Raw genomic sequence first — 25,791 nt, forward strand, 5'->3', positions numbered from 1 at the left:
TAGAAGATATTCTGAGACTCAGGATCTTGTGAATTCCCTGAGTTAGCATAACTCTTAAGATAATTAACTCACCAACACAGCTTAACACCACAGCCTGTGCATTAACCACTAAACCACAGTCAGGACATCCCACCATACTGCAGTCTTCATTATTCTGAATTTCCAACATTTAAAGAGTGTTAGTAACTTTGAGGAAAGATTTTATGTAAAAGTCAAGAAAAAATAACGAATGCATAGCTAATAATAATATTTATTCAAAATTATACCACCTCTTGTAACCAAGTACAACTGTTCACCCTCATGAACCATTTTCGACACAGTGTTGAATTCAAAGATATAAAAGTTTGGGGTATCCCAAGATGGCCAAAAAAGAGGCAGCTCCAGAAAGCAGCTCCCAGCAAGAGAGACACAAAAGCCGAGTGGTCTCCACAATTCCAAATGAGGTACCAGGTTCATTTTGTGGGTCTGGATGGACAGTGGGTATAAACCAAATAGGGCAAGTTGAGGCAAGGCAGGGCACTCCCCCACCCAGGAGGTGCATGCAACCAACCGGAGGACCGGGGGATCTCCCCCTCTGTGACTTCGGTTCGGATACAGCGCTCCACAACCCACAGAACAGGAGACCTCTGCTGGGCTGAAAAGCCTCAGCAAGCTGCCTGAACAGGGCAGAAGAGCAACTTCCACCGGAACAGGGGCTGTCAGCATAGATCTAGGCAGAAGCACTGACTGACACCAAGAAACCCAAAAAGTCACCTGGATACAGCTAGCCACCCCCAAGTAAGAAGAGGAACACAAAGCAGGGCAACAGCCCAAATGGCAGGATGGGTCCGCCCCGACCCCCACACAAAGCCCAGCAAGACAAAAAACTCTCACTGCAGAGTTACACACCCAGAATATTAGTTAGAGAGTGACCAGTGGTGACCACCGGTGGGTGGAAGGGGAGTCGCCATTGCAGAAGCCTGCCTAATTTTCCTGAGTAAATAAAAGACACAGCAGCTCCACTGAATCTGTGGCAGCCCAGCAGCGCCTCCGCAGGCAGACCAAGGTAAGACCGCCTCCCCAAGCAGCTACCTGAGATCAAAACTACACAAATCCAAGAGATGGAAAGAAACCAGCGCAAGAAGAATGAAACCATCCAAAACTAGAATGTCTCTCCCCCCACCACAAGATCACAACTCCTCACCAACAAGGGAACAAAGCAGGATGGAGAATGAATTTGATGAACTGACAGAAGCAGGCTTCAGAAGGTGGGTAATAACAAACTTCCCTGAGTTAAAGGGACATGTTCTATCCCAATGTGAAGAAACTAAAAAACTTGAAAAAAGGTTAGAAGAAATGCTAACTAGAATAACCAGCTTGGAGAAGAACATAAACGACTCAATGGAGCTGAAAAACACAGCACAAGAACTTCATGAAGCATACACAAGTTTCAATAGCAGCATAGATCAAGCAGAAGAAAGGATATCAGAGATTGAAGATCAAATCAATGAAAGAAAATGAAAAGGCAAGGAAAGAGAACAAAGAGTGAGAATAAACAAACAAAGCCTTCAAGAAATATGGGATTATGTGAAAAGACCTAATCTACACCTCGTCGGTGTATCAGAAGATGACAGGGAGAATGAATCCAAGCTGGAAAACACTCTTCAGGATATTATCCAAGAGAATTTCCCCAACCTAGGAAGGCAGGCCAACATTCAAATACAAGAAATACAGAGAACACCACAATGATACTCCTCTAGAAGAGCAACCCCAAGGCACATAATCATCAGGTTCACCAGGGTTGAAACGAAGGAAAAAATACTAAGGGCAGCCAGAGAGAAAGGTTGTGTCACCCACAAAGGGAAGCACATTAGACTCACAGCAGATCTCACGGCAGAAACCCTACAAGCCAGAAGAGAGTGGGGGCCAATATTCAACGTCCTTAAAGAAAAGAACTTTCAACCCAGAATTTCATATCCAGCCAAACTAAGCTTCATAAGTGATGGAGAAATGAAACCCTTTATGGTGATGGAGACATGAAATCCTTTATGGACAAGCAATTGCTGAGAGATTTTGTCACTACCAGACCTGCCCTGCAAGAGCTCCTGAAGGAAGCGCTAAACACAGAAAGGAAAAACCAGTACCAGCCACTGCAAAAAAGAACCAAATGGTAAAGATCAATGACGCAATGAAGAAATTATGTCAACCAAAGGGCAAAACAACCAACCAGTAATAAAATGGCAGGATCAAATTCACACATAACAATATTAACATTAAATGTAAACAGACTAAATGCCCCAGTCAAAAGACATAGACCGGCAAATTGGATAAAAAGCCAAGAACCATCGGTGTGCTATATTCAGGAGACCCACCTCATGTGCAAAGACACAGATAGACTCAAAATACAGGGATGGAGGAATATTTACCAAGCAAATGGAGAGTAAAAAAGCAGGGGTAGCAATCCTAGTCTCTGATAAAATGGACTTTAAACCAACAAAAATCAAAAGAGACAAAGAAGGGCATTACATAATGGTAAAAGGATGAATACAACAAGAAGAGCTAACTATTCTAAATATATGTGCACCCAATATAGGAGCACCCAGATACATAAAGCAAGTCCTTAACAACCTACAAAGAGACTTAGACTCCCACACAATACTAGTGGGAGACTTTAACACTCCACTGTCCATATGAGACAGAAAATCAACAAGGAAATCCAGGACTTGAATGCAGATCTGGACTAAGCGAACTTAATAGACATTTACAGAACAACTTAACCACAAATCCACAGAATATACATTCTTCTCAGTACCACATCACACTTACTTTAAAATTGACCACATAATTGGAAGTAACTCACTCCTCAGCAAATGCAAAAGAATGGAAATCATAGCAAACAGTCTCTCAGACCACAGTGCAATCAAATTAGATCTCAGGATTAAGAAACTAACTCAAAACCACACAACTTCATGGAAAATGAACAACTGGCTGCTGAATGTAGACTGGATAAACAATAAAATGAAGGCAGAAATAAAGATGTTCTTCAAAACCAAGGAGAACGAAGACACAACATACCAGAATCTCTGGGACACATTTAAAGCAGTGTCTAGAAAGAAATTCATAGCAGTAAGTGCCCACATGAGGAGCAAGGAACGGTCTAAAATCAACACTCTATCATCAAATTGAGAGACTTAGAGGAGCAAGACCAAAAATACTCAAAAGCTATCAGAAGACAGGAAATAACTAAGATCAGAGCAGAACTGAATGAGATATAGACACAAAAAACCCTTCAAAAAATCAACAAATCCAGGAGCTGGTTTTTTGAAAAGATCAAAAAAATAGATAGACTGTTAGCCAGACTAATAAAAAGGAAAAGAGAGAAGAATCAAATAGATGCAATAAAAAAGGATAAAGGGGACGTCACCACTGGTTCCACAGAAATACAGACTACCATCAGAGATTACTACAAACAACTCTATGCACACAAACCAGTAAATCTGGAAGAAATGGATAAACTGCACTCTCCCAAGACTAAACCAGGAAGAAGTTGAATCCCTGAATAGATCAATAACAAGAGCTGAAGTTGAGGCAGCAATTAATAGCCTACCAACTAAAAAAAGCCCAGGTCCAGAAAGGTTTACAGCCGAATTCTACCAGACATACAAAGAGGAGCTGGTACCATTCCTTCTGAAACTATTCCAAACAATACAAAAAGAAGGAATCTTCCACAACTCATTTTATGAGACCAACATCATCCTGATACCTGGCAGAGACACAACTACAAAAGAAAACTTCAGGTCAATATCCATGATGAACATTAACACAAAAATCTTCAATAAAATACTGGCAAACAGAATGCAACAGCAAATCAAAAAGTGTATTCATCATGATCAAGTAGGATTAATCCTGGGGATGCAAGGCTGGTTCAACATACGCAAGTCTAGATATGTAATCCATCACATAAACAGAACCAAAGACAAAAAACCACATGATTATCTCAACAGATGCAGGAAAGGCCTTCAACAAATTCAACAGTCCTTTATGCTAAAAACCCTCAAAAAACTAGGTATCGATGGCATGTATCATAAAATAATAAAAGCTATTTATGACAAACACTCAGCTGATATCATATTGAATGGACAAAAACTGGAAGCATTCCCTTTGAAATCTGGCACAAGACAAGGATATCCTCTCTCACCACTCCTATTCAATATGGTACTGGAAGTTCCAGCCAGAGCAATCAGGCAAGAAAAAGAAATAAAGTGTATTTGATTAGGAAAAGAGGAAGCCAAATTGTCCCTATTTGCAGATGACATGATTGTATATTTAGAAGACCCCATCGTCTCAGCCCAAAATCTCCTGACACTGATAAGCAACTTCAGCACTCTCAGGATACAAAATCAATGTGCAAAAATCACAAGCATTCCTATACACCAATAACAGACTTAAAGAGAGCCAAATCAAGAACGAACTGCCATTCACAATTGCTACAAAGAGAATAAAATACCTAGGAATACAACTAACAAAGGATGTAAAGGACTTCTTTAAGGAGAACTACAAACCACTGCCCAATGAAATAAGAGAGGACACAAACAGATGGAAAAACATTCCATGTTCATGGTTGGGAAGAATCAACATTGTGAAAATGGCCATACTGCCCAAAGTAATTTATAGATTCAACGCTATCCTCATCAAGCTTCCAATGACCTTCTTCACAGAACTGGAAAAAACCACTTCAAACTTCATATGGAACCAAAAGAGAGCCCACATAGCCAAAATAATCCTAAGCAAAAAGAACAAAGCTAGAGGCATCATGCTGCCTGACTTCAAACTATACTATAAGGCCACAGTAATCAAACAGTATAGTCCTGGTACCAAAACAGAGACATAGACCAATGGAACAGAATAGAGGCCTCAGAAGTAACACCACACATCTACAACCATCTGATCTTTGACAAACCTGAGAAAAAAAAGCAATGGGGAAAGGATTCCCTGTTTGATAAATGATGTTGGGAAAACCAGCTAGCCATGTGCAGAAAGCAGAAACTGGACCCCTTCCTGACACCTTACACTAAAATTAACTCCAGGTGGATTAAAGATCTAAACATAAGACCTAACACCATAAAAACTCTGGAAGAAAACTTAGGCAAAACCATTCAAGACTATAGGCATAGGCAACTCTTTGCTTATAGGCATAGGCAAGGACTTCATGACTAAAACACCAAAAGCATTGGCAACAAAAGCCAAAGTAGACAAATGGGACCTAATTAAACTCCAGAGCTTCTGCACAGCAAAAGAAACAATCATTAGAGTGAATCAGCAACCAACAGAATGGGAAAAAACTTCTGCAATCTACCCATCTGACAAAAGGCTAATATCTAGAATCTACAAAGAACTAAAACAGATTTACAAGAAAAAAACAAACAAACCCATTCAAAAGTAGGCAAAGGATATGAACAAACACTTTACAAAAGAAGACATCTATGAGGCCAACAAACATATGAAAAAATGCTCATCATCACTGGTCATTAGAGAAATGCAAATCAAAACCACATTGAGATACCATCCCACACCAGTTAGAATGTCAATCATTAAAAAATCTGGAGACAACAGATGCTGGAGAGGATGTGAGAAATAGGAACACTTTTACATTGTTGGTGGGAGTGAAATTAGTTCAACCATTGTGGAAGACTGTGTGGCTATTCAAGGATCTAGAAATAGAAATGCCATTTGACCCAGCAATCCCATTACTGGTTATATACCCAAAGAATTATAAATTTTTTTATTATAAAGACACATGCACACAAATGTTCATTTCGGGACTGTTTACAATAGCAAAGACCTGGAACCAACCCAAATGCCTATCAGTGATAGACTGGATAAAGAAAATGTGGCACATATACACCATGGAATACTACACAGCCATAAAAAAAATGATGAGTTCGTGTCCTTCATAGGGACATGGATGAATCTGGAAACCATCATTCTCAGCAAACTGACACAAGAACAGAAAACCAAACACTGCATGTTATCACTCATAGGCGGGTGTTGAACAATTAGAACACACAAACACAGGGAGGGGAGCATCACACACTGTGGTCAGTGACGGGGGGCGCTAAAGTAGGGACAGCAGCGGGTGGGGAGGGTGGGGAGAGAGAACGAAGTGAGAAATACCAGATATAGGTAATGGGGGAGATGAAGGCAGCAAACCACCTTGCCATGTATGTAGCTATGCAACAATCCTGCATGATCTGCACATGTACCCCAGAACCTAAAATACAATTTAAAAAAAAAGATACAAAAGTTCAACTCCAGAAATCTTGAAGAACAATATAGATCTTTACTTATAATTTCTTAAAAATAAAGTATGCAATGCCAGGGACAGGGGATACACAGCATTTAACAAAAAATACTTTCTAAATATTTGATACAATGTATTTCTCTTACCCCCAAATTTACAACTGCCTTTCTCATAATTATTATATCTAGTACTCTGTCCCCTAAAACCCTGCTGAATAAAATTATCTGCTTCATTTTTGAAGCAGAACAGCATAGATAAAATTAAAACTCAGTGCCAAGCTGTGTTACCCAGTCCTACCATGGGACTCCAACCAGTTGGAGCTTCAGTTTTCTCACTTATAAAATGCAATAATGATAATATCTCACTCTGAGATTATTGTATAGATTAAATAAATCATTCTATTTAGGCATTGAGTACAATGCCTGATACATGGCAGGTGCAAAGTAAGTGTTAGCTATTCTGTATGGTGACAGTATCTTGGTAATATTCCACAAAGACTAGCACATCTCTGTATATGCTTCCCATGCACTGCTCCTACTCATACTATGGTATCTCACACTCAGTTTTCTTCCCATCCTTGCTGAGCTGAGGATGATTCCTCTCAGTCACTATGACTCTTGAAGCTCCCCTTGGAATGTCCAGGAACAAACTCATCATATTTCTGACATGATACTAGTCTCTGTCTCTGATGATATCAGTGAAAGGGGGCATTCACTTAATTCTTTCCCTCAAAGGGCTGACAACCACTAGAAATCCCTTGCTAAAACAACTAAAACAAATGTGGGTTTATCTCTTGTCCCCCGCAAATTCCTGAGCAGCCTAGTGTCCTAAGGTCTGCAAAACACGGAGAAATGGCGCGGGGTGGGGGGCACAGAATCAAAGCAACTTTGCTTATGATTGGCGAGCCACTTTTGAAAATAATAATAAAGCAAAATCTCCAACTTGATTATAACCGGGCTCTTCAGGGTTTGCAACCTGGAGACCTTATTTATTAAGGGGTCAGATTCCATGAAGCTGAAGCATACTCAAATCACTGGAGCCGCCGAAATCATGCCATCATCTCAGGCTTTAGTGGTTTGTGTGCCTGAAGGTTTGTTAGACTTGCCTCTTTTTCCTCTCCCAAAAATAATGATGGTTTCTTGGTTTGGAAATAAAATCCAAAACGTTGCCTATAAATAGTAAATCAGCTCTAAGTTCTGATTGACCGTGCTTCGATCTACTGCCCCCTAGTGGATGGACCACAGTTGGAGCTGCACCTCTCAGTTCATAGTTGCCAATTCAAAGCTATAAGCGATTCTCTATGGCAGTTCCTGATGAGTTAGAATCCATGAATGACCTGAATCCCCGTAGACCCTCACTTCGTTGGTGGCATTTCCCTGCTCTGAGGCTATTTATCTTTGTTCCATTTCAGTGGCATTTCTAACCGCTTTTAGAAACCTTTATTCCAGTCCCTGACATAAAATGTCCTACTAATTTCTCCAGTTTCTAGGCGAGCCGGCCTCTACCCTTGGGCTCAAAGCCTGCTTAATTCCAGTCCCACAGTTGCAGCCAAGTCCCCAGAGATGTGTTCTCGTCCAGTGAAATAAAGCAAAACCATTGAACAAGCCTAAACATGGCTGTCACTGACCTCTTCTCCCTTTCCAAGAACAACTCCAATTTCCTCAGTAAATGGGTGTCCATGGAGTCTGTTAAAAATCAATTTTCAGCCCGTTTGTTCACAAGAGAATTTTTAAGCCTTCCTCTGTTGACCCTCAGCCATTAATCTCAAACAAACCAACATTATGCTACAGAATACAAACTGATAGGATGAGATCTACCCAACCAGGGAACTGTTCCCTAGCAAGTCAGATGCAGCTACTATCTCCCCTATAGTAAGAAATTATTGCCACCACAAGGACTACCTTAGCTCTATCTCACCTGAGAGCCTTGTCTTTAAAAGCAAACCTTAACCATTTATAGTCTGGTCAAGAACCAGTGGCACAAGGGGTGATCTGACTTATACACAATGCAATGAAATCGTTTTTTCTGTCTCCCTCCCATGTCTCATCTTCAGTTGTCCCCCAGCAACTCATTGCTCTGTCCTCATGACCTTAACTCATTCTGACATCATTTTCTTATCGATGTCTCATGACCTTCTCACTATGATAGGTGATATCATCCAGAGGCTTGATTTTGTAGGAGAAAAAAGATTGAGTCTATTCAGTCAGCTCTTCTTCTTGGCTAATCAACTATCTAACTGTTGACTCTAAGTCCTTCCTGGACATTGTGTGTGAACGTTGATACTGATAATTTCTTCCTGATTTTGATTCAGTTCTAGAATTATATGGCTTACCCATAAATCTCTGCTAAGTTTCTACACCTATCCTTCCCTACTGTAGATATATCCTAAGGACACATATATACATAATACAGGGAACACTCCTCTATGTTTATATTTTATAAAATTGCAGAATATTCTGCTTCTTCAGTTTAAATAACCATGCAGTATAAACTTCATAATACTAATTTTATATAATTCCAAAACACAGATAATCATAGTGAAGGTACACTTTTAGTTTAGGTCTAGGGTAATAATTCAAACCCAAAATCCCACATGTACTTCCCCACACTTATTCCAAATATAGCTGATTCTCACTTGGACCAGTCTTTATACAGCATTGCATTCAACTAAACAGCAGTCTGACCACAGAAGGCCTGAAGTATTATGTATGTCTTGTGATTGTGAATTGCCTTCAATGGATAATATGGAGAATTTACACAAAGCTTCACAGAAATCTTTCTAAAAATTATTTCTGGCCATTTCTCATTCATCCCAGTTCTCTCTCTCATAGATGCTGCCTCTTACTATCTCCATGCTGACTTCCTGCCTTGCTTCTCTGTCTCCCTTTCCATCTGGTGTGGCTTCCACACCCAGAGCTACTGACAGTGTGACAGGTGAATCTGCACGCCATCTGCAGCCCTCAAAGGAGCAGAGTTTGTCTTCTGCTCAGAATGCTTTTCTCACAACAATCAGCTCTCAAAGGAATTCGGTTGAACACAAATACAAATTCTCCACCTTGTTAAACTTCCCATTTTTAAAGTATACAATAATTCACCTACCACACAACCACTGAAATTGTTTTGCAAATAGAAATTATTTTCAATGACTTCCTCTGGACATCTCTTTATGATTTCAAGCTACAAAATCAATTTAAGATGGCCCTAAATGGGGGAAAATCATAACAAATAGTTGGTAACAAGCATATTTATATCATTGGAAATATAAATGAATGCAAAAGCTATTTTAGATGTATAGACAATATTGGAGGATGATAAGTATAACTTTCCTAGAGTATATGTGTGTGTATGTATTTTACCAGTGCGGATATTCTCTTGCTTTATTGGTATCTGCATTACTATTTGTCCACTTACATCTACAGATCTGGGAATACCTATACCTGGTGCTGCATTCCTGAATTTCTAGAAGACTTCATGGCCCTAAGGGTCAATTTTCAGAGACCAATACATCTTGTTGGACTAGGTCTGAGAGACTTGGGTCTGAGAAGAATACTAAGGACTTTGACGGATTATCACTAAAACTGAACTTTGCCAAAAAGTTATAAATCATCAGCTTTCTTCAGGCTTAGATGGGACTGATACTAGAAAGATCATTAAAGTCACCAAGCTGTCCTCAGGCCTAAAAAGTACATTAAAAAGGATATAGTCTACCAAAAATGTAAACGAGTGTAATACTCATTCCAGGCATTTGAAGTTCAGGCATTTGAAGTTCAGGCACTAATCACCTCAAATAAATGATAAACAAATGATGAGTTACGTGTACATCAACAGTGTTGTCAAAACATTGCCCTTGTAATCCCAGATAAATGATGAAGTTTATAAAAGGAGATTTCTGAGGGTCATGGAAGATTGTTTAAACATACATGGAGAGTGGTTTAAGTGCTAATCCATTGCCATTTATGTAAACTGCATTTCTATCATTGGTCTTTGCTGCATAAAATTGCCTCATCGTTTTATAAATCCATAGACCTAGTTGAAACTAGTCCCTGCTGGAAACAAATTTTTCACATTAAGCTTGAAAGTTTGAAACTCTCCTCTACATACACATAGTGACACAGTTTTGAAAACCTCCACTTGAGACGTGACAAAGTTTAAAGCGCTTTGCAACTTTCATGGAGTGTCACTTTCTATCCAATTCTAAAAGATCTAACAATACAGAAATGCTTCCACATCAAGATGTTTCAAAAGGTACTTTATAAATGAATCTGGATTCTACCGAAAGCTGTTACACATCTGCTTTGCTTTACCAATGAAGAACACAAACATGTTGATGGTTTCAGTCCAAACCCTTTTTGCTAGCAAGAAGGAAATGCAGAATGTTCAGCTAATTGCTAAGAGGAAATCCATATGTGTTATTTGCTTTCCATGAAAGGACAGGTCCTCTTGCTATTTAATTGATGAAATGTTGTACACAAAACTGACAGTGATTAATACCATTCTAAGATGCCATTTTAAGAGCTGTAAGTGTAATACTTTGGAATATATTCTTTGACATTTACATTGCTATTTGCTAGGTAAAAAAACTAGTTCTTGCCTTAAGCATTTATATTGGGGGAAAAATGTTAAGTAATTTCAAATGGCAATATCTTCCCGGGGAGCCAATCATTAAAAAGCCAGGAACCGATTACTTGTGCCCCAGATTTCCTTGTTCAAAACAAACAAACAGTGTGCTACAAATTCATCTAGAAATATTTATTAAGCACTCAGAGGCTATTTTGTGTGGTTTCCCTTGATGTGCCTCTTCACACAAAGAGACTAGATGGGCATAGAATGCTCCCAAATTCAAGGCACACATAATAAAATGAATGAATTCTTAGCCAGATCTTCCATCCACGGTCCTCTTCCCACAAACTCACAGAGAACTCAGCTGGGAAGTCTGTCCTCCAGCGAGCTCCAAGACAACACATAATGGCTCTCACACTTCCTTCTTTGATGCAGTCTCAAAAGGCGGTAGGGTTCAAGCCTGAGTTTTCTTTTGTAATTTCCAACACAGGGAAGGATATAAAGAGCTTGTTTTCTTCTTCAAAGAATTCACAGTTCATTATACTTAAGCTTTCCACAGCCCTGTGACCGCTCAGACTCACCCCCAACGCTCATGCATTACTGCCACTGGAATCACTTATGTCTAACAAAAAAAACAAAGTTTCTCTTTTGCATCTACCATAGTCATTATTCCTGACACCACAAGTATTCGGACACCAGAATTTTACATAAACAAGCCACACAAAATAAATCCAACAGGCCCTATTGCCTGAGTTCCTTGATGAGAGAACAATCTGGCTTTCTGACTGACATTCCTGTACTTCACATAGAGTTGCAGGCTGGCAACACAAATGCAAACATCCTAAGGCATCAGGCAGGTAACTACAATGGGCGAAGGAAGCAAGATGGCATGGGCACAATGTTAACGGTTCCTAAAGCTGCTATTAAGAAAGCAAACTTGCAAATATGAGTGGCAACTGACACTGGGCTCAGTGCCTTGGAGCCTGTGATGAACTTGCCCTATCTAAAAGCACCAGTAGTTAGTAAGCCCCATGCACGTATTTGCACGCAAGAATAAAAGTCCTGAATTGCCAGGCCTTACAAATTCTTTAAGAGCTGGAAACCAAGATTTTCATGTGATTCTCCCAACGTTTAAGTTTTTAAGTGATAGCAATTAAGTTATCTGAAACAAAAAGCTAGCCATTTGGTGGGCTATGTGTGTTCAGGATGAACAAAATCCAATCTGTGGACCAGATCAGAGCCAAAGGTTGACAGTTCGCACCTTTAGTCTTGGCAATGCTCATTAGAGGTGTGCTTTATTTCTCTGATTTTAATTCAAGTACAAGCTGAGAAGTTTCAGGAAGCTAAATCTGGAGTTCAAGCCTTCTCTGACATCTCTTGTCAAAGCCAAGTCCCATACATGTCTAAAAGAAGCAAATTCTCTTGACAGGCATCATTTATCCTGAACACTGGAGGATGGAGTCCATGATACCCAATGTAAATATCAATAACCAGCTGCAGATTAATGTAGCTGCCATTCATTCATCTCTTCAATTATCCGGAGGTTCTTCAAAACAGAGAACAAATCATGAAGAAAAATGAAAGATAGTTGAGTTGCAATTATAATAAAAATTTTTAGATGGTATTAAAGGCCTAGTAAGTACTTTGAACGGTGGAGGAACAGAAGGATTAATTTAGGAGCAATGAAAAGCAGTGATATGGTGGCAATTTAAGCAGTTGAACAAGTGCATAGCATGTATGGAATTCCCGTGCTTTTATGGGCCACCAACCAACTGAAACTTCCTCCTCCTCTTGATGGTGAGGCATATATGACTCTGTTTATGAACCACGGCATGTTTGTGTTTCCTACTCGAGCCTGCTTTACTGCCCTGGAGTCCCTGGTGCCAACACATACACACACATTCTGAGTTCAGGGACTGAGCAATCAGCCTTTCAAAAGCCAACAGAAGTATTCTATGCCAGTCTCAGTTCTACTCTGAAGATGCTGACCAGGGGAAAAAATAAAATCCTCCCTTCGAATTCTATCCTTGCTAATAGGAGGGCCATGGGTTGCCAGCTGTCTTGTGCCAGCCCCTTTATGGTTTTTCTCTGACAGATCAGTATCAAACCAAATAGCTATAGGCCAACCAATTTAAAAAAAAAAAAAAACAGAAACCAAAAGACTCATGCCTGCTGGTGAAAACTTAAGCAGGCATGTGGGTAACATGAGTAGGACAAGCTGGCAGCCCACAGTCTTTTTGAAGTGAAGAGCAAACAAGTTGAGGATTTTTATAATGCAGGCTTTGTCCGGTAATTCAGCCAGAAGCTTTACCAATACAGCTGCTTCCAAAAACTAAAACACATGGGGCCGAAAGCATTGCAACTTAAAGCAAACAAGATTCACAGCCAGGTCCAGCATTCCCAACAGCTGAAGAATAGACACGCTCTGCCACTAAAAATAAAGTGGTGGACCAATTCCGAATGTCTCCCAGACAGACCAAAAGTAAATAATGTTGGACAATTATAACCTGTAAAAAGACCAACTTCTTAGACTATGATCAGTGTTTGAAGCTATAGCTACAAAGAGCTGTCTTTTGGGATGGAATGCCAGGGTCAGAAAAGGAAGCTGGGTAAGAGATGTCAGTTATGAAAATACTGCTTAAAAGAAAAGAATAAACAGCTTACAATCATTTTCCTGTGAAATAAGTAGCACCTATTACCCTTTATCCTTATCCTCCAAGTTAGGGTGTGTGTGTGTGTGTGTGTGTGTGTGTGTGTGTGTGTGTGTGTGTGTGTGTGTAGTTTTTCACACATTTCTCTCTCCAGCCCCTTTTCAACAGGTCACATGCCCTCATTGCATATCATGCTTCAGCCCAACTGAATTTAAACCTTCAGTGACACAAGCAGCAAAAGCAGCCCTATCGTTTCCGTTGAAGAGAAAATGTTCCTGTCATAACACTAGATCATAAACATCACGAATACATAAATCAACACATTCTCAAATGTTATGTTGTGATTATCCAAAGCCCAAAATACTAGAGAAAACTAGGCAAAGAGAGTACTTGATCTCCTCCTGCAAAACAGATCAGTATTCTCTCTCATCAAAAGGAGAAACTCCTCACTTTTGAGCTTTCAACAGGTGGCCTGAAAAAGCCTTCACTCTACTGGGCAACTAAGTGGCTCATGCTAAAGGGGTAGGTAGATTAGGAGGGCGTGAGGGGCTACTTCAGCCCCGAGTGCATTCTTCCAGCTGGGGTGTTATTTATGTTCCTACATCTATATGATAGATTCCCCGTTACAGTAATTATTATGAATTATAGATAAGCACTCTGTGTGTAATGTTCTGCTCTCCATTTCCTACAAATCAAATTACTGAGGGTTATATTGGATTGTGGACATATTTAGAAAATCCTTTTATGGTTGTTTGTTAACTTTCCTTCTGCCAAAAGGCTCCAACCTCTGCTTTGACCAGATGGCCCTAGAGCTCCTGTCTTGTAAAGGAGTATGTGTGACTGAGGGGGCTGGCACAGGGCAGGGCACTGACAGAGCGCTGGAGTCACCATGCAGACCAGGGAAGGTCTATGAAGCCATGCTGGCCAAGAAATGGTTGAGGCACCCAAAGCTTGGGCACATGGTAGGTGTTTGGGAATGATCTACTGAATTCCACACTGGTATGATCCCAAGGAGGAGAAAAATAGCTTCTACAGAGCTAGGCTTCTAAGCTGGACCCTGGACTGTTATAATTTCCTGACTCGGGTGCTTGATAACAGGGATAATGGGTACCATTTTGGGTAGAGGAGAGGGATGGACCTACAAATTAGGTTATATCTAAACACTGTTCCTATTATGAAGAATTAATCTCTAAATATTTCTATTCTTTGATCAGTTTCTCAAACCTGATTCTGGGTATCTTCTCGGCCCTATAGGCCAAAAAGATGGATTGTGTGCCTGAGTGAAGGTTGGAAGACTGCCCATAATGTGTAAAATCTTCAAGTCTAAGGAGTTGCAAAGACCAAAGAAAGAAAACTCTAGGCTCCTACCTTTCCTATGATCTCTGTACTTTAGATATAAGTTACCCCCATCAAAAATTCCCTTCTCCCAGGACTATTCCATAGGTGAGAGCTAGTTGTCACATGAAATAAATCTTGCTATAATGTTAATGACTAGCAAAGATGCCCTACAATTTTTAAGAAGCTTGTACTTACTGAACACTTACTCTGTGCCAGGGACTGCTGTACATGCGTTATTTCATCTTCTCAACAACCTAATGAGGTAAGTAGTACTATGTATCATTCCAATCTGACAAGTATGGAAATTCAGGCAGGGAGATTGAACACCATCTTCTCTTAATTTGCCCTTAAGAAGTATGTACAAATCCTTAACCACCTTCTACATAGCAACTGACACAGTGTTGTCTATAAACAGACACCATCTGCATTGTTCTCTAAATATCCTTATCTTGGGACATTGGCTCTTGGATCCTTCATGTCCCTTGTCTGTAAAACTAAGGGGTTAAACGCCCCCAGTGGTCTTCAAGATTTGTCAAGCTCTGCTTGGCCTGTTTGGTGTAGAAGTGGAGGATGAGAGTAGCAAGGCTCTGTGTATTCACCCCAATTTCAGCCCAACACTTCTGCTCCTGTCCTTATATGTGTTCTATTTAGGCATAGAATTTCTTTTGCAGGATGTTTCTGAATCTTTGAACATTTTGAAATCTACTGATCGAGAGCAGATCATAAAGCGCTGACCCATGGTCCGAATACAGCCTGCGGATTTTTCTTGATTTGGCCCCAAAGAGTTTTTTGTTTTGTTTTGCTTTGCTTTAATTTGATTACACACCAATATTTAAAATTGAGGATAGTTTACATAAAAATTGAGCCCCTCTTGAAAAAGTAGCTGTGTAAGCACTGGGCAGGCCTTCCCACATAGCAACCATCGTGTGAGTAGTTCTCTAGATGGTCCCTGCATTCTGCAGCTCACCACCGCACCTGCCCAGCCCACTTCATTCAGCACTCACCTTGCCTGAGCCTTGTAGATATTTGAGTTTGCAATCCCTGATCTAGATTATCTTTAAAGCCCTTCTTAATCTTGGCCAGGCATAGTGGCTAACACATGTGATCTCAACACTTTGGGAAACCCAAGCGGGAGGATTGCTTGAGGCAAGAAGTTTGAAGCCAGGTTGGACAACATAGTGAGACCCTCTCTCTACAGAAAAAAAAGGTTTAAAAATTAGCTAGGTACGGCCAGTTGCAGTAGCTCATGCCTGTAATCCCAGAACTTTGGGAGGCCAAGGCAGGCAGATCACAAGGTCAGGAGTTTGAGACCAGCCTGGCCAGTATAATGAAACTCCATCTCTACTAAAAAATACAAAAACATTAGCTGGATGTGATGGTGCATGCCTACAGTCCCAGCTACTTGGGAGGCTGGGGCAGGAGAATTCCTTCAACCCAGGAGGTGGAGGTTGCAGTGAGCCAAGATTGTACCACTGAACTCCAGCCTGGGAGACACAGCGAGACTCTATCTCAAAAATAAAAAACAAAAAATTAGCTAGGTACAATGGCACATGCCTGTAGTCTAAGCTACTTGGGAGACTATGGCAGGAGGATTGCTTGAGCCCATGAGTTTGAAGCTGCAGTGAGCTATGATGATACCACTGCACTCCAACCTGGATAGCCTGTATCTCAAAAAAATATATATATATTTCTTCCTAGTCCCAAATATACCCCCAACTGAACTGTAAACTTCTAAAGACTTTGCTTTAACATATTCAACATTCCTCAGAGCGTCCTACCTTTTCCCCATCATCTCTACCCCATCCTAGCATGCACATACACACACACACTCACACACACACACTCACACATACACACTCTCTCACACACACACATGAAAAATGTTCAATACGTAAAGAGTTTCTATAGCTGTTCTTTATGTTGGAAAATGGCTTTCTGCATCACACCACTTACATTATTTACATTTTATTGAAAAACCTTGAGCCCCCAGTTTCTCAGCCCAAAAGAATGCATTTCTAATGATATATTTCATCTTGCAATGTGTCAAGCAAGCCTGGGAGAAATTTGGGAGTAGAAGGATTCTGTTAGTAAAACAATCTGTTCTCAATAAATAAAGATTCACTCTAGTTCCCTTGATTAATTAGAGCTTATTATAAGGATATTCAAGAACATGAAAGAAACAGGAGTGCCATGGGACACCTTTTACCCGTCAGAGACTCGTATATTTGGGAATAAGAAAAATCTGCCATGGCTCCAGTGACCACTAACCTTATGGGCATGTTATTAGCAGGACTCTGTTGATCTCTTGCCTTTATAGTGAGTGAGCTCCTCTCTGACTGCATCTATTCCTCCCACTAGTTCCAGTAGCCACCTTACCCTCTGCTCGTTGCCATTCCATTTCTGTTTCAGTTTCTTCTTATCATAAAGCCTGTTTACTTATCCAGTTTATTCATCTTTCTTGCTGCCACAAGCCCTCCCCTCGTGGTTCTTTTCAGCTTATACTCCTTCCCAAAACCAACTAATTGATCCCTCTCCAGTTGCCCTAGTTCAAATTCCTGAGTGAGAACATCTGACCCAGCTAATCACCATTTTGCCTGTTTGGGAAGTTTTTCATGCCAAACCACCTCATAGGACACTGGCCAGCCTAGAGATTGGTTAGGGATAGGACCACCGCAGTCCAGTGAGATAGGTCTGGAAGAAAGGGACTCATGGCCACTCAGGGAAGATCCCACAGCTCACATATGGGTAGGCACTTTCCCTAAGGTAGAGGCTACTGGCATGGCAGGCAATGTGATGGACCTGCCCAATAGGATCCTCAGACTTCAGTTCAAATCATGTCAGTGTCTCTGTCTTTGAGGATCATTTCTCTCTGAAACATAAAACAAAGCTACGACTATATTGCTATAACATTTTTGATCATGTGGGCCTCTAAGCAGGAGACATCAAAGGATGTCTGTGGTTCTTTCATGACCTTGAATTACAATTTACTCTAATTCAATTTACTCTAATCCTTCATATACGTGGATCTCAATTGTTTTAGGGACATCTGAACCAAACATTTTTATACATTGTTACCTAGGCATAAGTTCCAATAAATTATACAGACCCCCAACCTCTTCATCAATTTATTCTCATGACTTCAAATACCACATGTTGGGCAGGTACAGTGGCTCATGCCTGTAATCCCATCACTTTGGGAGTCTGAAGCAGGCAGATCACCTGTGGTCAGGAGGTTGAGACCAGCCTGGCCAACATAGCAAAACCCCATCTCTACTAAAAATATAAAAATTAACTGGGCATGGTGGCATGCCTGTTGTCCCAGCTACTTGGGAGACTGAGGCACAAGAATCACTTGAACCCAGGAGGCAGAGGTTGTGATAAGCCTAAATTGTGCCACTACACTTGGTCTTAAAAAAAAATACCATATGTTAAGGAATCTCAACAGCATAAACTCAGCCCAGCTCTTTTTCTCCTGAGCTCCATGTCCATATTACCCACCTCCACCTAAATATCCCATAATCATTTTATATGGCTTCTATGTCACCAAAATTCTGTATTAGTCTGTTTTCACACTGCTATAGAGATACTACTCAAAACTGGGTAATTTATAAAGGAAAGAGTTTAATTGACTCACAGTTTCACATGGCTGGGGAGGCCTCAGAAAACTTACAGTCATGGTGGAAGGGGAAGCAGGCACATCTTACATGGTGGCAGGCAAGACAGAGTGAAACTGCCATCTATAAAACCATCAGATCTCATGAGAACTCCCTCACTATGATGAGAACAACATGGCAGAAATGGTCCCCATGATCCAGTCACCTCACATCAGTTCTCTCCCTCAATACCTGGGGATTACAATTCAAGATGAGATTTGGGTGGAGACACAAAGCATAACCATGTCATTTTGCCCCAGCCCCTCCCATCTCTCATGTCCTCACATTTCAAAACTAATCATGCCTACCCAACAGCCCCCCAAAATCTTAACTCATTTCAGTATTAACTCAAAAGTCCAAATCCAAAGACTCATCTGAGACAAGGCAAGTCCCTTCCACCTAGGAACGTGTAAATTTAAAAGCAAATTAGTTGCTTCCAAGATACAATGGAAATACAGGCATAAGATAAATAGTCTGATTCCAAATGGGAGAAATTGGCCAAAACAAAGAAGCTACAGGCCCCATGTAAGTCCAAAATCCAACAAGGCATTCATTAAATCTTAAAGCTTCAAAATGATCTCCTTTAATTCCATGTCTCACATTCAGCTCACTTTGATACAAGAGGAGGGTTCCCATGATCTTGGGCAGCTCTGCCCTTGTGGCTTTGCAGGGTGCAGTCCTCCTCCTGGCTGCTTTCATGGGCTGGCATTGAGTGTCTGCAGCTTTTTCAGGTGCATGGTGTAAGCTGTTGGTGGATTACCATTTATAGAATCTGGAAGATGGTGGTCCTCTTCTCACAGCTCCAATAGGCAGTGCCCCAGTGAGGACTATGTGGCACGGAGTGGGCTCCAACTCCATATTTACCTTCTGCACTGCCCTAGCAAAGGTTTTCCAGCAGACTTCTGCCTGGACTTCCAGGCATTTCCATACATCCTCTGAAATCCAGGCGGAAGTTTTCAAACCTCAGTTCTTGACTTCTGTGCACTTGCATCCCAAAACCATGTAGAAGCTGCCAAGGCTTGGGGCTTGCACCCTCCAAAGCAATAGCCCATGCTGTACTTTGGCTTAGCCACAACTGGAGCTGAAGCAGCTAGGACACAGGGCACCATGTCCTGAGGCTGGACAGGTATTCAGGGAACCCTGGGCCCAGCCATGAAACCATTTTTCCTCCAAGGCTTCTGGACCTGTGACAGGAGGGGCTGCTGCCAAGATCTCTGATGTGCCCTGAAGACATTGTCCCCATTGTCTTGGTCATTAACAATTCAGCTCCTCATGACTTATGCAAATTTCTGCAGCCGCAGCAAGCTTGAATTTTCCCCAGAAAACGGGTTTTTCTTTTCTATCATATCATTAGGCTACAAATTTTCAAAACTTGTATGCTGTGCTTCTGTTTTAAACATAAGTTCTAATTTCAAACCATCTCTTTGTGAATGCATAATACTGAATGCTTTCAGAATAATCCAGGTCATGTCTTGAATGCTTTGCTGCTTAGAAATGTCTTCTGCCAGATAAACTAAATCATCTCTCTCTCAAGTTCAAAGTTTCACAGATCTCTATGGCAGGGGCAAAATGCCATCAGTCTCTTTGCTAAAGCATAGCGTGAGTGACCTTTACTCCAGTGTCCAACAAGTTCCTGTCTTTATGTGAAACCACCTCAACCTGGACTTCATTGTTCACATCACTATTAGCATTTTGGTGAAAACCATTCAGTAAGTCTCTAGGAAGCTCCAAACGTTTTCCGTCTGTCTTCTTCTGAGTCCTCCAAACTCTTCCAACCTCTGCCTATTACTCCGTTCCAAAGTCACTTCCGCATTGTTTAGTATCTTTATGGCAGTACCTCACTCTATCAGTACCAATTTACTGTATGATCCCATTTTCACACTGCTATAGAGATCCTACCTGAGACTGGGTAATTTATAAATGAGGCTTAATTGACTCACAGTTTGATATAGCTGAGGAAGCCTCAGGAAACTTACAATTACGGTAGAAAGGGAAGCAGGCACAATTTACATGGTGGCAGGTGAGAGAGTGAAAAGCCCAGGGGAAGCTGCCACCTATAAAGCCAACAGATTTCATGACAACTCCCTCACTATCAGGAGAACAACATGGGAGAAATGGCCCCCATGATCCAATCACCTCCCACCAGGTCTCCCCCTCAACACCTGGGGGATTACAATTCAAGATGAGATTTAGTTTGGGACACAAAGGTTAACTATATCCATGTCCGAACTACTTTACCTGCCTTCTCCCCAGTTAGCTAACTCTTCCCCAACCACCCATTTGCTCAAATAATAAATTTGGGAGTTGCCCCTTACTTTGATCTCTCCAAGGCTCATATCCAATCAATAATTGCCATTCCTATTGAATATAATTTCTCAAGTGACTCTCAACTTTGTCTCTATTGCTCCGTCTCCATTGCCAGAGTGAATTATTATTAATTCCTCTCAGTTATCTCTGGTCTTTTATATAACAAAGCCATTCCCTCAGACTAAAACTTCCATTTATAAGCCCCTATTCAAACCCTAAATGCCTTTTGTCTGGCTATTTCCTATGCATCCTTCAAGTCTCACACTAGGGCCACTTCCTCCAGGAAGCCATCCATAACCCAACAATTCTGTGGCAGGTACTCTTTCTATGTGTCTCAACTCTTCCATCCTATCTTTTACCTTGTGGTGTTTGGAGTTGCCTGTTTGCTCCTCTGTATCCCCCACTGAACTATTTGCTCCCTGAGACAGGAACCACATCTTCCTTGTTTAAATCTGTGTTTCGTGTGTCCAACACAGTAACTGACACATAGCAGTTACTTGACAAATATTTGTTAAAGAAATAAATGCCTTACTCTGCAAGACCTATACGGTTTTCATATATTTTTCTTTAAAATGCCCCCAGAGAATAAAGTTGTGATCCTGATAAAATTTCAAAGACAACTGGAAAAAGGCAAAGACATGCATAACCCCAAATACAAAACCTAATGAAAAACATACAAATTAAAATAAAAAGATGCAAAACTAAAGGCTCACTCCTGTAATCCCAACACTTTGGGAGGTGACAGTGGGCAGATCACTTGAGATCAGGAGTTCAAGACAGGCTGGCCAACATGGTGAAACCCCGCCTCTACCAAAAATACAAAATTAGTCAGGCATGGTGGCAGGCACCTGTAATCTGAGCTACTCGGAAGGCTAGGCAGGAGAATTACTTGAACCTGGGAGGTGGAGATTGCAGTGAGCCAAGATGATGGCACTGCACTCCAGCCTGGGTGACAGAGTGAGACACCATCTCAAATGCAAAACAAAACAAAACAAACACTAAATAAAGATGCAAGTCACAGAGTCATGTAAATCACTAATATAAGCAGAATATAAATTCTATACTTAAATGTGTTTCCCAACTCATGTTTCTAAGGACAGTAGCACACCATGCCCCTGAGAATTACAGCATACCTTTTTTTCCATTGTTCATACACTCATTCATACTTCTGAAACTCAGATATTCAGCTAACAAATAACCAAGTGTTGGAAGGAAAGTTACAAATTATAGTCATATGTCACAGTCCAAGCAAATGGCAGCCAAATTTCCCTGTATAAATTGCAGAATTCTCTGATGATTTCACAAGATGTATTGAAAAGAAAAACACTAAAAAGAAAAATTCATTTTTTACTTAGCTAATATAGTATATGGGTAAAGGGTTCATGTTTAAACTGTTACAGATGAGTGAGTTTTTCCGGAAATGCAATTTTAACAAAGCATAATGCCACTGAGATATTAAAACTAAATTTAAATTTTTTTAAATTAGATTAACACCCTCAGAGCAAATCATGCTAATATCAGATGGTTTAAATAATGTTTCTTAGCTAGCAACAAGAAAACAGATTTCAAAAGAAGACAATGGAAGAATAGAGCCTGTCAAAGGAATCTTTAAAAACAAAAATGAGTTTTAATTACTAGACCTATAAACTAATACTAAAGTATTGTGTGGGTGTTTTGGATGATTTTGTTGTGATGACTATTACTGTTAATTATCAGTGAATTTGGAGTTATCACTTCCAGAGTGAGACACAACAGTGAACCCATGCTGTTCAGGTCAGACTGTTACATTTTATTTCTGAGGATGCATATAATATTCAAGGTCAAAACTGTGTTTATTTTAAAAGTGACAATTAATTATTGCTAATCTTCATTATCCTTAGAACATGTTTGCTTAAGAGAACACTCAGAGTCAAATGCTGATAGGGACCAGCTCAAAGGCAAGATAGAGTTAAAAATCTGCAGCCCGAGGCTTCTCTGAAAGAGGAGTAGGTAAACAAGACAGTTTTGCCTTCGGCCAATTCAAGGGTAATTATTTGCCGGTAGGTGAGGTTTGGGACTTTCTTTTCACCCCCTCTCTCTACCCTGGCCCTCCTCCCCTAGGGCAGGTACAGCCTCTGGCGCTGACACAATCTAAGTCCCAAGCACCCAATTTCTCAGCCTCTTAACGAACAAATCCTCCAGTAGCTCCTACTTAACTGCTACACGTATTCTGATCATTCAAGGATGTGGGTTTTGTCATTTGCATATGGTTTTGCCCTGATCTCAAGTTCAAAAAAATAAAGCGTATTTTGCCGCAGCCTGATGTAGAAATTCTAAACGCTCCCAGAATAAAAATAAACTTGTTCTGGCGAGGCCATTTGGGGATTATTAGTTGGCATCTTTTGGCTGTAGTCAGAAATAAGCAAGCCTCCATTTGTAGCGATCCTTACAACATTATCTCTGTCTGGATTGTTATTACGCTTATAAGTGCTTTTGGAATCCATGCTAGTCTTTTTTTAAGAGATCTAGGGTCTCTTTTTACTTATTTTTTTCCTAAATCAGGGAAATCAAAATTTCAAAAGCAATATGTTTCCATAGACTATATGAGAGACACGAAAAAAATTCAAGTATAAGTCCTGGGATATATATTTGTGATTAGTGGAATTAGACCTCTTCCTAGTGTTCTAGTGACTGTCAAAACAGATGTGTGATATCTGCATCTGTCAGGTACCTTTTTAAAACCTTACATGGTTGGCTTGTCCTTGCTCAGCTCAGAGTCATTTAAAAAATACTTTGAAAGCTAGCCATGAGAATTACAAATCATTTTTCAAAGGTATGTACAGCTCTGCAAATTACAATGAGTTTACAGGTGCAGTCTTATTCTGTGTAACCTAGAGATGAAAGAGTTATCAAGGACACTGATGTTCATTGCTGCATCGATGAAATCTTCATGAATTCAAAAATTGTAGCAATAATCTCTTTTATGGAAATAGATCTATAAGGTTGCCAAGCAGATGGCATCTGATTTCCTTCTAAGTGAGGAAGCCTTGTAAAGTAGTATAAAGGTTCCAAAAGCAGTGGTCAGTAGGAGCAGAAAACAGAGGCAAAGATCTTCACCCTCTTGGTGACCTGCTGGAACTCGGAGTAATAAAATGTGGCAGACACTCTGCTGGTCACTTTCTCATACATTGGCTCACTGAAAGCACACAGCCACCTAAGAAGTCATCATTTTTTTTCCTCTAATTTAAAGCTAAGGATGCTTCAATACAGAAAGATTAAGAGACTTGACCAAGATCACCAAGCTCACAAAGGTCATAATAAAAATGAACTAAGAAGGAAGAGGTGCTTACCACAACTGTCACAAATGTCTCTCTCTCTCTCTCCCTTTCATACACACACACACACACACACGCACACACTCATCAATCATATACAGTTAGCATGTTAGCAGGGCTCAAAGTCTGATTATCAGCCCATTCTTTCCATCTGCCTGCAGTTTTAAGCCCACATGCTATCCTATTTTGGTAACTGCCATTGTTTCTTTAACTGGTCGAGGCTTTCCTAAATGTCCATATGAACTGAATTTTCCCATTAAACAATTGCCCTGGATTAGTTAGTGGTTTTCCAAAGCTGACCCTGGTAGTGGACAGTAGGCTTGTGTTGTGTTTCTCATTCTCTTTAACTCCCTCTTCCTTCAACTTCCCCTTTCCCTTGCAAGCATCATTGTCCATACTTCTTCTACCTCATGCTGATGCAGCTAAGCACTGTTAATGAAAATCCAGGAACCCAGCTGACCTGGTCTAATAAATTCTGTATTGTCACACTGCCCTGCTTACTGCAAAGCAACATAACTACTCCTCCCTGACCACAGATGCTCTCAGATCAATATCTCAGGTCTTGACCCCTCAGCCTCTTTCTAATGACATATTTCGTGCTGTCTACAAAATAACTCTCCTTGGTGATCTGCCAAGATCTAAAACTAATTACGATGACACTGAGCCCAGTGTCCTCTTCCTCAAACCCTTGCCCCATTTCAACTTGTCTACTCTGGTCAGGGGCACTGCTATCTGTCTGAGCACCCAGCAATATAACTGTGGGGTCATCTGCAGTCCCTCCTCCTCACCCATTCCCAAGGTCCAACACCAGTTCTACCAGTTCATCTTTCCTAATTTGGGGTCCATGTGTTCCCATATCCTCTTTGTTCCTACAACTAAACCACACTGACCAACATTAATAGTGGAAGCATACAAATAAATGCCTCTCTTTCCAGATTCTCCTGATGTCATGCCCACAGGAACACCTGTTACGTCCTCATACACAAAATCTTCAGTATGATCAAGAGACCCTTCATTTTCTGGCCCCACCTACTTCTCCAGACTCAACTCATGCCACTCACCCTCTAATTCACTATGTCTTTTTTTCCTTTTATATCTGCTTACTTGGCATGCTCTTTCTACCTCATAGCCTTTGAATATTTAGTCACTTTTCCTGGAATATTCTCTATCCCACACTGGCTAATACCTACTCAGCAGCTTCCTCCAGCCTTCATTCTAGTAAAATTCCCTTATTACACCGTGCACTTTTCCTTCATCTACCAGGACAGCTTTCCACTGAAGCCACTGGATTCCAGTTCATTTTTTCAGACTTCCCATGAATGGGTTGATATAGAAGTTCTTGATCAGAGTTCCACATCGCCCAATCACTAATTAATGAACCTTTCTATCTGACTGGCACATAGAGGTTGTCAAAAAATACTTGTTGGCAAAGAATGATATTAATATGAACTGACCATGTGTTTGAGCCTTTTAAAACAACCACACCAGGATTTTTTTTCTTCAGTGTGCTAAAGATGAAATTTGAATTCAGAGAAAGTCAAAGAAGTTGGTTAACCTGCTCAAGTCATATAGCCAGGAAGTAACAAAGTGAGAATTTGAAAACAAATCAGAAATTAAACTCCAAGCAAGGTTTTCAATATTGGCAAAGTGAGTTTGTTGCTCCAACACATTAAGGAAATACACTGAAT

The sequence above is a fragment of the Aotus nancymaae genome, unplaced genomic scaffold (assembly GCF_030222135.1).
Source record: "Aotus nancymaae isolate 86718 unplaced genomic scaffold, 86718_ANA_hifiasm-v0.15.2.pri h1tg000014l, whole genome shotgun sequence".
In the NCBI taxonomy this organism is placed as follows: Eukaryota; Metazoa; Chordata; class Mammalia; order Primates; family Aotidae; genus Aotus; species Aotus nancymaae.